General features: G+C 35.2%; 1 protein-coding gene across 1 annotated transcript in view; it reads left to right on the top strand.

Moving 5' to 3' along the window:
* The window catches only part of LOC131543086 (gamma-aminobutyric acid receptor subunit gamma-3), a 120,629-nt gene that overhangs the window by 15,317 nt on the left and 88,959 nt on the right, over positions 1 to 16,353 (top strand).

The raw sequence follows: 16,353 nt of genomic DNA, 5'->3' as shown, positions 1-16,353 counted from the left end.
AAATGCAAGTTATTCCTGTGACATCAAATCTGAATACTCAGAAGCCATTACTCCATTCTTTATTGTCACATTATCATTCAGAAATCATTCTAATAATCATGATGATTTGGATATTAATGTTGGAAACAGTCGTGCTGCCTAATATTTTTGTAGAAACTGTGATACGTTATTTTTCAGGATTCTTTGATGAATAAAATCTTCAAAAGAACAGAACTGATTAGAAAGAGGAATCTTTTCTACCTGTAGTCTTTACTGTCACTTTTGAACTATTTAATTCATCTTTGGTGAATGAAAGCATTCATTTCTTTCAAAAGAAAAAAAGAAAGAAAATCTTACTGACCCCAAACTTTTGAACATTTCAGAATCCCACTGTATATAGACTTGGAGCTTGTTACTGGATTCAAATGTGACATTTCATTATTGGCTAAAAATGTATGTTTGGCCACTGTGACAGCAGAGATATTGTATTGGTGTAAATAGTAAAATATTCAAGTAAGTTATAATCTGTAAAAACAGCATCTAGTATTGAGTGGAGTATTTCATCAGATTTGTGTGCGGTTTTTAACACAAACGCAAGCTTGCCTCAAAGACATCTGCTTGGCTGATGATGCATTCACAGAGTTCATCATCACCCAGAGCAGGAAAATCTGGACGATTAATGCATTCAGTGTTTTTGCATCACCAACTTTATGCTGTACAGAGAACTGGTGAGAGGTTATAAATAATACAGCAATTTGTGGTATTAGTGGGTTGTAAAATTGTACAGCATTTTGGTCCAAATACTACTATGATCCATTAGCAGCCTGAGGTGCAATTGGTTTACTGGAAATCAAAGCTCATATGTAAATGCCGAGTAAACACAAGCTTTGCCTTGTTGCAGAACTGTGCTGAAATTTGGATTGCATACTGTGAGAACATTATGAAAACACCTACGCCGAACAGGAGGAGATGAAAGGTGTTGGCCAGTGACTCTATGCTTTTGACTCATAAACACCACAAGGATGTGAAAGGTCTTTCCGGTAAGAAATGTGCTTTGAGGAACATGCAGTAGTTTTTATTTCAGCCTTGCGATTTGGAACAATGTGCGATGATTTTGCAGTTTTGACAGATGTTTCATAGGAAACGTTAGTCCACAATGAATACAAAGGTCCTTTTAGAGTCTGCAAAGCAATGTAGAAGCACAGCAACAGTTAGACGTGTTGTTTTGGCTGGCAGGTCACTGCTTCCTCCTCTCCAAGAGTAGTTTGACCCTTATCATGCAGGATTTTGCAGAAAAAATAGTGTTGTTCTTTTAGACTTTAGACTCTAGCAAAAGGAATGTTTAAAATCAGCTATTGGATGTTTTCCAGTAAATGTTTCAAGAGGGACATTCGTCTTGCCCCAAGCCATAGTGCTGATTGGTGAGTGCTCAGATTCCCCCTGCTGTTATTTCACTTACACAGGTCGGTTGAGGTTAATGAATAAGAGCACAGACATTTTCTCGAGGGCAACACACACTTCTCTAATGGAGCTAAACAACTACACCAAACGTCACAGTGGTGTAAGTTTCAAGTAATGTCTCCTACTACCCATTGCTTGTGACGGGCTGACCTTCCCTCAGCTCCTCCCACACAGAATAGCATTCAAATTGTATCGCTTTCTAACACGACCAAGCTCTCAGAGCTTCTGCGGTGTTAATATTAGCTCCGGCAGGCAGTGGATATTTGCAGGCAGCTGATTGGGATGGAATTTGAATTGGAGCGTCTCAGGCAGCATTGCAGTTTTGGAGCCGTGATGGTACACTGTCGATTTGCCTGAGCAATCTTTCATTAGGGTTTGGACGTAAGTGAAGACGAATGTTAGCCTCCCAGAACCCCTCCTGTCCACATTTCATTTTGACTACTGATGAATGGATCTTCACATGGTTTCAGAGAGAATAAATCCAAGGCGTTCGTATTCGAAAGCAAAGCAGAGCACGGCAGTATTTTAAAGAAGGAAGAGTATTTGGGGGGAAATCTGTTAAAATTTAATGTGCAAAATGGAATGAGAAACCTGTCTGTTTCTTTTATTAGATCTTGCTTAGTGTGACTTTGATCAAGTCTAGACGTGAAGAACCAGAGCTTGCGTCGGCCCTTTGGAGGCAGCTGCTGAGATGCCTTTAGTAATCACTCTAGATTGTTACTATCTGTCAGTCTAACCACAGATGCTGAGCTAATTATGCTGTTGCCTGTTAGCAGGTGAAGTATGAGGATAAAGATGCAGTTTTGCTCTCCAAAAGGAAATTTGAGCTTTGGTTGACCTTATTATACTGGCTTGTCATAATATGCATTCAGTGTATATATGTGTATGATATTATTATGAATGAGTTGTCATACAGATAATTACAATTTAATGATTTTGTCTGTTTAGTTGATGTCATTTAATCATAAGCTATATCACATAGAAAAATGCATTTACTTAATTAATCGTCATAAATTACACTATACAATCAAAATAGATTCCCTTTACGGCTTTATAAACTAATATCGCATAAGGGTAGATATTAAGAATGATAATATTTAACATTTTTTATATACACCCTAGTAAAAAAGGTTATATTTAAAATACATTTATTTAATATTAAGTATAGTTCAAATCTATTAACATATTTACTGACATATCGCTCGAGACTTACTGATATGAAAATTATAATTCAACTTTATTTGGAGTACAGCTTGTGCACAGTGCACATTTTTTAATATGAAACTAAAATGTGTTTTAATGTCACTATTGATGAGGATTTTATTATATTTGGATAATATCGGCCTTTAAATGCAAAATATTTAAAGTTTCCCAGGTGAAAAAGAAATATATTTAAATTGTGCTTTTTCAGACACATTTAATATATTTATATTATACTATACTAAGTGCATATTAAATGTATTATTTTGAAACAACTTTAAGTATATTAAGTGTATTTCAAGATATGTTTAAGTTCAATTTTAATATATTTGTAATATATTTAATATATTGAAATTGTGTTAAATTGGAACCACTTTAAGTATATTTAGTGCAATTTAAGTGTATTTTTAAAAATACATTTAAAATGTACTTTTAATACTTCATGAACTACAGGTAAGGTATATTTGAAGCGTTGTTTTAATGTGCTTCAAGTACATTTCAATTGTATTTCAGCTCATTAGAAATGCATTAGCATTACACTACTAGTATATTATATTATATTTATTAGTATTATTTTTCAATATATACACACGTACACTTTGATATCTAGAAAACTTTAATGTATTATATATTGTGTACATTACAAATATTCATGAAGTACATTAAAAAAAGTACAGCAGCATATATACTTTGGTGAAAAAAACAAAACATACTATTAAATGTATTAAAAATGCACTTGAAATACAAGCATGTTTATAGTATTTTTGTATTACTACAAACATACTCAAGTACATTTTAAAACATTATACAAAAAACATAAATGAAAAAAAGACAAAAAATGCTATGGAAGAGCTATCTTATCCATTTGTAGAACATTTCAGTTATACCTGTATTACTGAAAAGTAAAGAATTTTACATCAATGAATAAATAAAAATTACAAATCAATTTTCTGAAGAAAAAAAAAAACATGTAAAGTGAATAGATGTGTGCAAAGACTGAAGATGATAAAGTTCAAGCAACAGAATAGGGAGGGATGGAGGGGTTTTGGAGGTGGACGAGGAGATGGTGAAGGGATGGTGAAGGGTTCCGAGGCCAGACGCCATACACGCTTGCAGAAGCTGGTCAAAATAAGAACATAGCGCTATATTTTCTAATTAATTTCATAATTTGAATTCAACCATCACTCACCCTTAAGATGCTCCAAACCATCGAAGACTTTCGTTCATCTTGGAAAGAAAAGCAGAGATATTTTAATGAAATCTGAGAGATTTATGTCCCTCCGATGAAAAGATTAATCAAAGATTAAGAAAACACTAGTTTATTAATAAATAATTCAAATATCTCCTTACTATTGTCCCAAGACACATTCATTGTAACTTTTGCCGGGGCTTTGCGGCAAGCTTTAGCCTATTTAGTGCGCTCATGTCACGTTGCTGTGGGCGCTATGGTCACGAAAACTCATAATTGGCACGCGTTTTTAAGCATTGCGGTTTGAAAACGAGTGATTTAAGCGATTGAAATGCAAACAACAGCACTATATGCGCGAGCTGTGTGTTTTCTGAGCGTGCTTTCTGCAATTGGATCGGATCAAGGCCGGTTCATATTCACACCTTAAACGAACCGTACCAGAGTTCGTTTGAGCGGACCGAGACCACCTCTTCAGCTGGGTCTCGATGCGCTTGTTTAATCCGCTTTTAGTGCGCACCGCTGCATTCTCACCTGCCCAAACGAACCGCACCAAGAGGGAAAACGAACTCTAGTACGATTCAACCGAACTAAATGAGGCAGGTGTGAAAGCACCCTAAAACGTCACCAAAAGTATGCTTGTGTTTAGTATATTCCTTAAAAGTGTAATTAAGAATATATTTATTAACATAGTATTTCTACTATACTTTTTAGAAATATAGTAATAGTGTGCTTGTGTTTAGCATATTTCTTAGAAGTATAACTAAGCATATATTTAATACAAAAGTACTTCTAGTATACTTTTTAGAAATATATTAAAATGCAATTCAGTATATTTTTAATGCACTTCAAATAAGCATGTTGGGAATACAAATGTATTATAAACATACTACTTGAATTTCAAGTATATTTTTAAAACATTTAATACTGCGTCTTTTTCACTTGGGTATACACACACGTACACTTTGATATCTAGAAAACTTTAATGTATTATATATTGTGTACATTACAAATATTCATTGGGTACATTAAAAAAAGTACAGCAGCATATATATACTTTGGTGAAAAACAAAAAACATACTATTAAATGTATTAAAAATGCACTTGAAATACAAGTATGTTTATAGTATATTTGTATTACTACAAACATACTCAAGTACATTTTAAAACATTATACAAAAAACATAAATGAAAAAAAGACTGAAATGCTACGGAAGAGCCATCTTATCCATTTGTAGAACATTTCAGTTATACCTGTATTACTGAAAAGTAAAGAATTTTACGTCAATGAATAAATAAAAATTACGATGCAATTTTCTGAAGAAATTTTTTTTTTTTTTTACTGAAAAACAAAGTGCAGAAGTGAATAGATGTGTGTGCAAAGACTGAAGATGATAAAGTTTAAGCAACAGAATAGGGAGGGATGGAGAGGGTTTTGGAGGTGGATGAGGAGATGGCGTAGGGATGGTGAGAGGCAAAAGAGCGAGGATGATGGCAGGATGTGGTGAAGGGATGGTGATGGGAGGATGGCGATGATGCCCTGGCAGCTTAGATGGAGTTTGGCACATGGCACAGACCCAGAGCATTCCAGTGCTGACAACACGGCAGAGTCGAGGGAGCGAGGAGCCAAGATGTAGATGGTGTGGCTGCCAACATCTGGGGGCCGACTGATGGAGACAGAGCTGGTGGATCCGAAGCCGCAGACGGAGGGCCGATGGAGCTGAGCGTGGTTCCGGAGACCTGGGCACAGCCTAGTCAGTAGTGCCTTGCAGCTTTAGAAAAAAACTAAACAGAAACAAAATTAGATAACAGATTTTTACATGAATGACTGAAAAGAAGCACAAATTAGCCACCTGGAATGAACACATTGCTAACGTTTTTCTTCCAATTTTGACCGAATCACCCTCCATTAGGCCTGATTCAAAAATCTCTATAACAGAGGTGATACGACATTAAAATATACTTACTATTCCTTTGCTTGTCTCTGCACTCAGATTTAAGTTTGTCTTCTATAGCAGCTGATCTGAAAAACAACAAATGTTAATATTTCTCACCCGCACACACACAAAAAAGCAAATGACAGAACAATGTACCTGGTCGGAAATATAGTTATAAAATATAATACCTTCCCAGCCTCAGCAGTTTCAGATGTACTGTATGCTCTTATAAGCAACCCATCTTACAATTTAATCTTTGTTCTTATCTGAAATGAGAAATATATATTAGAAAATAAAGTCATAAGGTTGTCAAGCTTGAACAAATATAGACACCAATCGACCAACACTACCACAGTTTGCTGATCAGCTCAAGACAAAGTAATTGTATGTTCATAATCATGGTTTTTCAAAGATCATTAACCTCATTACAATGAAGCCAAATTGTTCAGGAAATCAGAAATAAATATACTTCATGTTGCAAATAAAAGAATTTTAATGTTAACTAATTTTTTTTTTTTTTTAATTTTGCCAATGCATGTGTCAAAAACACGACTGCCACAGACAAATAACGTTAATTAAATACAAATCGTACCTGAAGTCACAGTAAGGTTCCGAAGCCAGACGCCATACACGCTTGCAGAAGCTGGTAAAAATAAGAACATAGCGCTATATTTTCTAATTAATTTCATAATTTGAATTCAACCATCACTCACCCTTAAGATGCTCCAAACCATCGAAGACTTTCGTTCATCTTGGAAAGAAAAGCAGAGATATTTTAATGAAATCTGAGAGATTTATGTCCCTCCGATGAAAAGATTCATCAAAGATGTTCACGTTTCAAAAATTTCATTGCAAAAAAACATCGCCAAAGTAATACATATGAATTGCGTGGTTTCCTCCAAGCGCCCTAAAGAGACACGATCACTCTATATAATATAACTGTTTAAATTTAGACTTATATTCACATTTAAGGGACATTTGCACGCACATCATATTTGATTTACGAAGCTCTCTGCTGTGAGCTCATTATCATACGAACCAATCAGAGCCATTCAATGGCTCTGGAACCAATCAGGTTTAGTCTGTGTTGTTTGAATTTAAACACAAATAAACTAATGTGTTTTTTTTTTTTTTTTTTCTCATTTCAGATATGATGTTGAAATCCTTGTGGGAATTTCAGAAATATATATTAGAAAATAAAAGCGTCAAGCTTGAACAAATGTATGAACACCTAGCTTATTGCAATTAATGTATCATGTAACAAACAACAGCCTAATAAACCAAAATAACCCATATTAAGCAACATATTTTGTACATTGTAAATGTTAAAAATGCTTTTCAAAATATCGTACTTTTCCAAATATTAAAATTATAAATACATAAATATTTAAAATATAACCATGTGTAGGCCTACTGCAATATAAAGTACATTAAAAACCTACTAAAAGTGTAATCATTTTGTTATGTTCTTACACAAAGTACACATAAAATATATTTTAAGTAAGAGTAACGTGTGTTTTTTGTAAATACACTAAAACATCACTAAAAGTATGCTTGTGTTTAGTATATTCCTTAAAAGTGTAACTAAGAATATATTTATTAACATAGTATTTCTACTATACTTTTTAGAAATATAGTAATAGTGTGCTTGTGTTTAGCATATTCCTTAAAAGTGTAATTAAGCATATATTTATTACCAAAGTATTTCTAGTATACTTTTATAAATACATAAAAGTATGCTTCTGTTTAGCACATTTCTTAGAAGTATAACTAAGCATATATTTAATACAAAAGTACTTCTAGTATACTTTTTAGAAATATATTAAAATGCAATTCAATATATTTTTAATGCACTTCAAATAAGCATGTTGGTAATACAAATGTATTATAAACATACTACTTGAATTTCAAGTATATTTTTAATACATTTAATACTACGTCTTTTTCACCTGGGATTACCTAAATTATACTTGCAATAGTTCCACTTTACCACAATAAAATATACTTCAGTATGTCTTTAGTTGGATTTCAGCACTTCTTTTGCACAATTAAAGTGCATTAAGTACAAAATTAGCAGACTTGAAGTATACCAGTTTAGTATGCCAAAAGTACAATTGTAGTGTATTGTTATTAAGTACATAATATGTAAATGTATTTGTAGTATACTTAACATGAAATAAATATATTTTAGTATATTTATTTTTCACTAGGGCATGTATACATCATTAATTATACATTATATATACAGGTGCTGGTCATATAATTAGAATATCATCAAAAAGTTGATTTATTTCACTAATTCCATTCAAAAAGTGAAACTTGTTTATTATATTCATTCATTACACACAGACTGATATATTTCAAATGTTTATTTCTTTTAATTTTGATGATTATAACTGACAACTAAGGAAAATCCCAAATTCAGTATCTCAGAAAATTAGAATATTACTTAAGACCAATACAAAGAAAGGATTTTTAGAAATCTTGGCCAACTGAAAAGTATGAGCATGTACAGCACTCAATACTTAGTTGGGGCTCCTTTTGCCTGAATTACTGCAGCAATGCGGCGTGGCATGGAGTCGATCAGTCTGTGGCACTGTTCAGGTGTTATGAGAGCCCAGGTTGCTCTGATAGTGGCCTTCAGCTCTTCTGCATTGTTGGGTCTGGCATATCGCATCTTCCTCTTCACAATACCCCATAGATTTTCTATGGGGTTAAGGTCAGGCAAGTTTGCTGGCCAATTAAAAACAGGGATACCATGGTCCTTAAACCAGATACTGGTTGCTTTGGCAGTGTGTGCAGGTGCCAAGTCCTGTTGGAAAATGAAATCTGCATCTCCATAAAGTTGGTCAGCAGGAGGAAGCAGGAAGTGCTCTAAACTTCCTGGTATACGGCTGCGTTGACCTCGGACCTCAGAAAACACAGTGAACCACCACCAGCAGATGACATGGCAGCCCAAATCATCACTGACTGTGGAAACTTCACACTGGACTTCAAGCAACATGGATTCTGTGCCTCTCCACTCTTCCTCCAGACTCTGGGACCTTGATTTCCAAATGAAATGCAAAATTTACTTTCATCTGAAAAGATGACTTTGGACCACTCAGCAACAGTACAGTTCTTTTTCTCCACAGCCCAGGTAAGATGCTTCTGACGTTGTCTCTGGTTCAGAAGTGGCTTGGTAGCCCTTTTCCTGAAGACGTCTGAGCGTGGTGACTCTTGATGCACTGACTCCAGCTTCAGTCCACTCCTTGTGAAGCTCTCACAAGTGTTTGAATCAGCTTTGCTTGACTGTATTCTCAAGCTTGCAGTCATCCCTGTTGCTTGTGCACCTTTTCCTACCCAAATTCTTCCTTCCAGTCAACTTTGCATTTAATATGCTTTGATACAGCACTCTGTAAACAGCCACACCTTTCAGTAATGACCCTCTGTGACTTACCCTCTTTGTGGAGGGCGTCAATGTTCAAGATGGATCATTGCCAAGTCAGCAGTCTTCTCCATTAATGTGATTTCAAAGAACAAGAGATACCCGGAATTTATTCTGTAGGGATGGTCATTAATTGAAGCTCAAATGTAAATATTCTAATTTTCTGAGATACTGAATTTGGGATTTTCCTAAGTTGTCAGTTATAATCATCAAAATGAAAAGAAATAAACATTTGAAATATATTAGTCTGTGTGTAATGAATGATTATAATATACAAGTTTCACTTTTTGAATGGAATTAGTGAAATAAATCAACTTTTTGATGATATTCTAATTATATGACCAGCACCTGTATTTTATAATATTTACATATTTATATGTTTAAATTATTTCTGATTATCTGATTGACAGTGTAATATTATAATGTTATGAATGGTAATAGTATTTATGTCCTAAATTCTCTTCACGTATGCAGATTATTTTAAAGCAGCTCAACCTACAGTATAATGGACAAAAATATTATGTGAATATAAGTACAAAATAAAGCTAAAATGAAGCGCAGCTGTGTTCTTATTTATTCTTTTGAGTGAGCGTGGCATGAACCGGTGCAGGCGGAGGTTTATACTTCAGACATTCTTCGGGAGCTCCTTTGAATGTGTTTTACTGTATAGTGTAGAGTTCATCTGGAGTGCTTACATAATCTACTACTGCACCAGAAACAGAAACATACAATGGGCATTTCATGGCTTTTCTATATTCAATTAAAATTCCATTTGGGTGGAAATGTGATTGAAATTTAAAGTGCACAATAATTTTAAATAATTTGTATCCAACATGTATTCATCACGGATTAGGAAATATCATGCAATGTAACAAGCTCAACTAAAAGATTCATAACAAATGGGAAACATTCATAAAATGTAAGCTTATTTTCATTCATTACTAAATAGTATTGACAGGAAATTAAAAATGTGACTTAATGATAATCAATATTTGTATAAGCTGTTAAATTAGCTACATGCAAGTTGCGTCTTTTTCTTATATTTCTTCATTGATTGATTAGCAGCATATTTTGGAATATTTTTGAAACCATATTTCATACTTTTACAGATGTTTTATCATTCTCTGATTTTCTATCCTTTTTTAAGTATATACAGTACTTATATTTTTCTCTGATTTTCACGTCAGCTATGGTGCCATCAGCCAATTTGTTTTGTCATGACATCATATGGCATTATCTATCAACTGATAAATATAACCAGGCCCTCAAGATGGCAGATTTCAAATCACATGCGCCAGCCAAGCAATAGCCATTTAAATTGTCGAGAAAGGTAATGTATAACTCCAGATATTACCTCACTGTTTGCTACATGTCAGATCAGTTTTTTTATGAACTTCCTTTTATGTTCATGTAGACAGCTGCACACATAGATAGTGGACACAGAGTAAGCTCACCACAGACTTTTCATCAAATGTTATTTACCTCTAAATAGTTGCATCATTAACAAGGTCAGGGTTTCTGTGTTTAGAGAGTTTTAATGGCTGTTTATGGGGTGGTGGATGTCATCATTAATGTTCCTGCTCTCGGTCTGTTGCGGGTGATTTAATTAGTGTGTCTATGGTGATTCTGGGCAGAGAGCTTGCATATTAATGTTCTCATCGATGGACACACACAGCTCTGGGAGGAAGCATAATGGTGCAAGGGCTAAATGTGGCCATGCAGGGTTGATTGCTGCTAATTTGTTTCTCTTCTATGATGATGGCAGCGCTGACAGGAAGCGTAAGACAAAAATTGCCCTTGTGTTCGGCCACGACATGGTCACTTGACAAACAGGAAACACTTTGATCACTTCCTTCGCTTTCGTGGCAAATCTTGTGAGATAGACGACGTGTCCATGAATTTCTCAGCTATTATGAGTTCGGTCTCGTCTAACCTATCAACATGCCCAGTGTAATTTACATCCTCTTCTTAGCAACCGAACACCCACTTTAGAGCCAGCATCCCTTGGATAACATTAGAGGATTGTAAAATTATAGGAGCGTGCTTTCTGCTATATGCCACAGTCAAAACAGGTTAGCTTGATAACAATAGGACTCTAGCCATTAGTGTCTCAAAGGACTATTTGTCAAATCGCATTTCAAAGCACATGCACTTTATTACAGTGATGTTGAAGGGAAGGGATATCCCTCAGCGGCACAATGGGATATAAATGCATGATAAACTCCTTCGTCTGCATGTGACAAAATCCTGTTGTTAGACTACAAAACTTTTAGCTCTGATTTAATTGGCCAAGACATAAGGCCTGTGTTGAACTGGATTGCATAATGATGTTTGTGCAATTTACCACGCAAGCGTGAATGGCTGGTTGTAGCGAGGGAGCACTAATAAATTTAAAAGATTGCTCTTTAAATGTTGGGTGGAAGCTGAGCATGAAATCCCACCGATGAATTGTTCATGACGTGGTTCGATAATGTGGAGGCACGGCGGAGGATGCAGGGAGGCCCAAAGTGCTCCTGCAGGAATAAAGATGAACGAGAGGTAGAGCCCAAGAGTGTCACAGGTTTCAGAGAAGAATTCAGCTTCAGATAATGTCTCCTTTCTTCTCTATTCTCTTTCCCTTTTCTTCCATTTTCCATGTAAAAACCTGTTGTACTATTCCAGGAGTGTCATACACCTATACTTTCTTCAAAAGCCCCAGAAGCAGTACCCTAGGCAAGATAACTTAAGGCTTAAGAGTTTCATTAATCTTTTTTTTAAATTTTAATATACATTACAATATGGGGATCTATCTATCTATCCGTCTGTCTATCCGCCTATCTGTCTATCTATCTGTATATCTATCTGTTTATTTTTAGAAGTTGCATTTAAAGTTTGCTTGCCTCAAAAGGCATAATGTACCATTCTTGCTCAGTCGGTGTGTTGCTTGTATATAAAATGTTCATTGGTTCATTGGTTAGTTCTCTATAGTTGCCATTGATTATGCTCTTGTGTGTTTGTTTACTCATTTGTTGTAATTAGCTTTGTCTTCCAATACATATAAATGTTTCACTACTTGTATTGACTTTGTCTCGACCATTTATTTGAAGCACAGAATATATTTGCTTTTCCTTTCTTTGTGCACCATAAACACCTTTTATTTTATCACATGTATATTTCATGCAACTCTTGAACAAAATTGATCTGATTTTTAATCTTGGACTCAAAGCCTCATGTTTCTTAGAATAGATTTGAACAAAATTTTTGTTTTGGCTAGGTGCAAGATACCTTTTTGTTTGATTTAATCATTTGAATCGATTCACCCAACTGCCATATAGGACCAGATTTATTGCGCAATTCCAAAACTGCACTGATGGGCGTGGAAATTTCTGGGGGTGATTTACTGACAATGCGCAAATTACAGTTTTTCTCAGTCGCTTTGGTGCATTTCTCAGATCAGAAATGAAATTTTCAAAACAACTTGTTCAACCTCCACATCATCTAGTCACTTGTGCACATCATAAAAGCAGTTTCTCATTCTTTTGAACAAGTTGCGATTGCTTTGGTACATTCTTGTAACTGATTATATACATTTGTCTGCGGTTTCCTACATTATCAGTTGTTAATATCATGTTGCTCAAAATGTATTATATAGTTCTCCGTGCAATAGTCTTACCCCTCAAAACATCTAGTCATTAGTTAATCGTATAAGTCATTAAATGCAAAATGGTTGATCTAGTTATCATAAACCGTCAACCATATTTTCTACACATAGAATTAGACTTTTTGTAAATTTGTCATGAATTGTGCAAGTGAATCTTGACTTTCACTAATGAAGAGAATATAGATCAACCAATTATAAACCAGTTCTCTGAAATAGATCAAAGGTACATATGAACCTTCAATTGGAAAGCATATATAGACAGAGGACAACACAAGAGTTACAAATTCTGACAGTGGATGAACATCCAGAAAACTATCAGGGTCAACAGCCGAGAGGAAGAAGAGGAGTAAGGATGCGTGGTGGAAGGGTACAGAGGAAGAGGCAGAAGAGGCCAAGGACAGAGGTACATATCAGATGAAATAAGGGCCACTATTGTGGACCATGCTGTCAATCATGGCCTTACAATGGCTGAAGGGTGCATAATAATTCAAACATTTCGAAACAGTCTCTTTCAATCAATATCCCACATACAGTAATGTGTAAATTTGTACTTTTGAAATGGATATATGGCATACATAAGAAGCACAGCCTTCTGCATTTCAGTACAGTAACTGTCATCCAAACTGTTGCCATAGTTTACATCAGGTAATACTTACAGAGTGCACTGTTATATTGACAACATGACTTAGCATTTTGACTATCTTGTTTGTGAACAATGACACAAGGACTTTTCATTCTGATGGCACTGATATGTTCATTGACATAAATACTTACTTTTGAGAGATGAACTAAAGATTTTGAGTAAGTTACAGGCTTTTGCAGGAAATCCATTGTGTGATGCTGTTTGTACAAATTGTTTTGAGAAATGCACATACTTCTTTGCAAATATTAAGGACGATTCGAGAAATGCACCAAAGCGACTGAGAAAAACTGTTAAGAACACAGACACAACATCTCATTTCCATAATGACCAACGCAATCTACCAAGCGCAGTGTAAATTAGGGATTATTAAGGATATTTTCCGATTCAGATAACATGTTCTTCTGGGCATTCCAATAAATAAATTAATTAATACTTGTGGAAAAATTCCTCTCCCTTCTCCCTTCTATGCTTTTTTTGGGTGTTAAATAATGGCGCAAATACCAGTAATTTGAGGAGTGCAAACATTAGTAAATTGCGTTGCGTGATTGATTTGAACACTCTCCTCCCATAAATGTTTTTTGCATCTGAAAAAGAAACTCCTACAAATGCATATTCAATAAGGTCAGGCGCAAAAATAACTGTGTCCACACCTTTCCAGGGCAAATTCTTCTGTGCATCTTTACTGACAGTACTATTTTAAAGCCAAAAGACGGTTTGTGGTGGCAGAAGTTGTTAGTAAATCAGGCCCAAAAACTGTTAATTATTTGTTTTTAACTCAGAGCAAGTTTTCATAAGTTATACCTCTATCTTTTTCACTTCCTGCCCAAGATTTCCGCTGTCATCAGTTCTTCTTTTGTAAATTATGATGTTGTTTATGAAGTCTTTTGGAATTTCACGATGGTTTTCTTGTATCTTGTTTCACTAAAGCATTGGCGAGTCTCTTAATAACATGCATTACAAGATTATTTTGCTAGCAAGGAGTATTCTCTCTTTTGTGAATATAAATCAGAGAATTTTGCGACTCTTAATGGGAGTGCATCATGTGCATGCGTATGTGCCATGATAAGATGGTGAAATAATTAACACTTGTATGGCTAATTGTTTTGTTGATATGTTAAATAGGATATGGCAGGTTATCAAAAATATTATTATTCCTAATTTTCACGTAACATATGTACAGTTCATAGCATACATTTCTTTCAAAGATGTTTGCGTTGGCAGATTCGCTAAAATAGGTACCGGAGGGTCAGATTAAACATCTGTTCTCTGCTCTGATTTCCTTCTGGCTTTTCCTCCTGCAAATATTATGCATCCCTCCAAAGTGACATTCATATATTTATTTTTACCTATTTGTTCCTTTTTTCCTCTTCTTTTGTCTTGTCTTCTCTTGGCTAGGTGGCCACATCTGTGTGTAAAGCAATTAATGAGTTAGTGTGACATTTGACGCAGGTGCTTGTCCTCATCCTAACTCTAATGAGCAGACATCCTCTGTCGGAGACAGGCCCCTGACCCCCTCACCCGACAGCACCCGACAGCACCCCACAGCTGCCAGCAGACACCAGACCAAACACGAGTTTACAGGGAATAACATTAACCATGCTTCCACCCTGACTTTGAAAAGGAAGTTGAGAGAGAGAAAGTGTGCAAACATGTGGATGGTGATCCTCAGCTAAAATGGCATTGGCAGACAGCAAGGAGAGATCTATAAATCTTATATGGAAATACACTAAACATTCTGTGTCCAGCTCCAAACGCTAAACTCATTAACTTTATTGCACATTATCATAGCACAGCAACAATATCTGTCTAATTTGTATCATTGCTGTAAATTGAAAGCAATTACAAACTGTAAATGTAATTTTCCAGCTGTGAAATAGGACATTGGATGATGAACTGTGACTTACGTGAGTAATGAAATATTCATGGTACTTAGCTGTTATTTCCCATATCACGTTCAAAGTTGACAGCAGTGTGTTATAGTTCTTTATAATTACATATCCAATAAAAATTTAAAACAGGTACAAAGTATTGCTTCTGACTTAGAGCCTAATAAATGCTTTGTGTTCTAGCAGTACATATGATGTACTTACCCAGGAACATTGTTTTGGTTTCAAATCAAAAATCAAAGTCCAGTCAAAACAAAATGAAGAAAACAAATTAAACCAAGTCCATGAGTCATATGGACAGCTTTTATTTTGGATTTTTTCCCCCAGTCTCTGTTCCTCTTCCACTTTTATTGTGTAGAAGTACACAGCTTGGACATTCTGCTAAACATGTATTTTGTGTGTTAACATTTTTTAATATGTATAGAGAGAGAGAGAGAGAGAGAGAGAGAGAGAGAGCGCATCTTTGTAAGTCAGGGACCTGATGTAGTACTCTCTGCATTTCTTCTAGACATCATGCAAGATATCAAGGCAACTGACACTGTTAATTCTTGCACAGATGGGAATCTTTGTTTTGATGCACAGTCAGTGAAGAAGGCATTTAGGAAAGGAGAAGGGAGATTGAAAATGTCATGCTCATATTTAAGAGCAAGTACACCTGAGGGGGTTGTGCCCACTAGAGCGCTGTTGGACTGACAGCAGTGGTCAGAGGTTGGCTAAGGCATCAAGGCTGAGGGAAAGAGGGAAAATACGTTTGTTACATTCTTCAAATATTATGACAGAATATAGTTTTTACTACATCTGTTTTTATCTAAAATTAAAGGGACCTTAATGTTACTTCTAATTTTTTTGTAATTCTTCTTATGATGTTGCCTAAAATCTTACTAAATCTTGTGTTTCATGAGAACAATGCAGATGTTTCACATGGTTCAGAGCTATTAATATTACCTTGGCGGGCACTATATGCTGCTAAAGTTGATCATACTTGACTCGCTGT

This window comes from Onychostoma macrolepis, chromosome 06 (genome assembly GCF_012432095.1).
Source record: "Onychostoma macrolepis isolate SWU-2019 chromosome 06, ASM1243209v1, whole genome shotgun sequence".
Lineage (NCBI taxonomy): Eukaryota > Metazoa > Chordata > Actinopteri > Cypriniformes > Cyprinidae > Onychostoma > Onychostoma macrolepis.
Note: the sequence above shows the minus strand (reverse complement) of the source record. Positions and strands in the feature narration are given on the sequence as shown.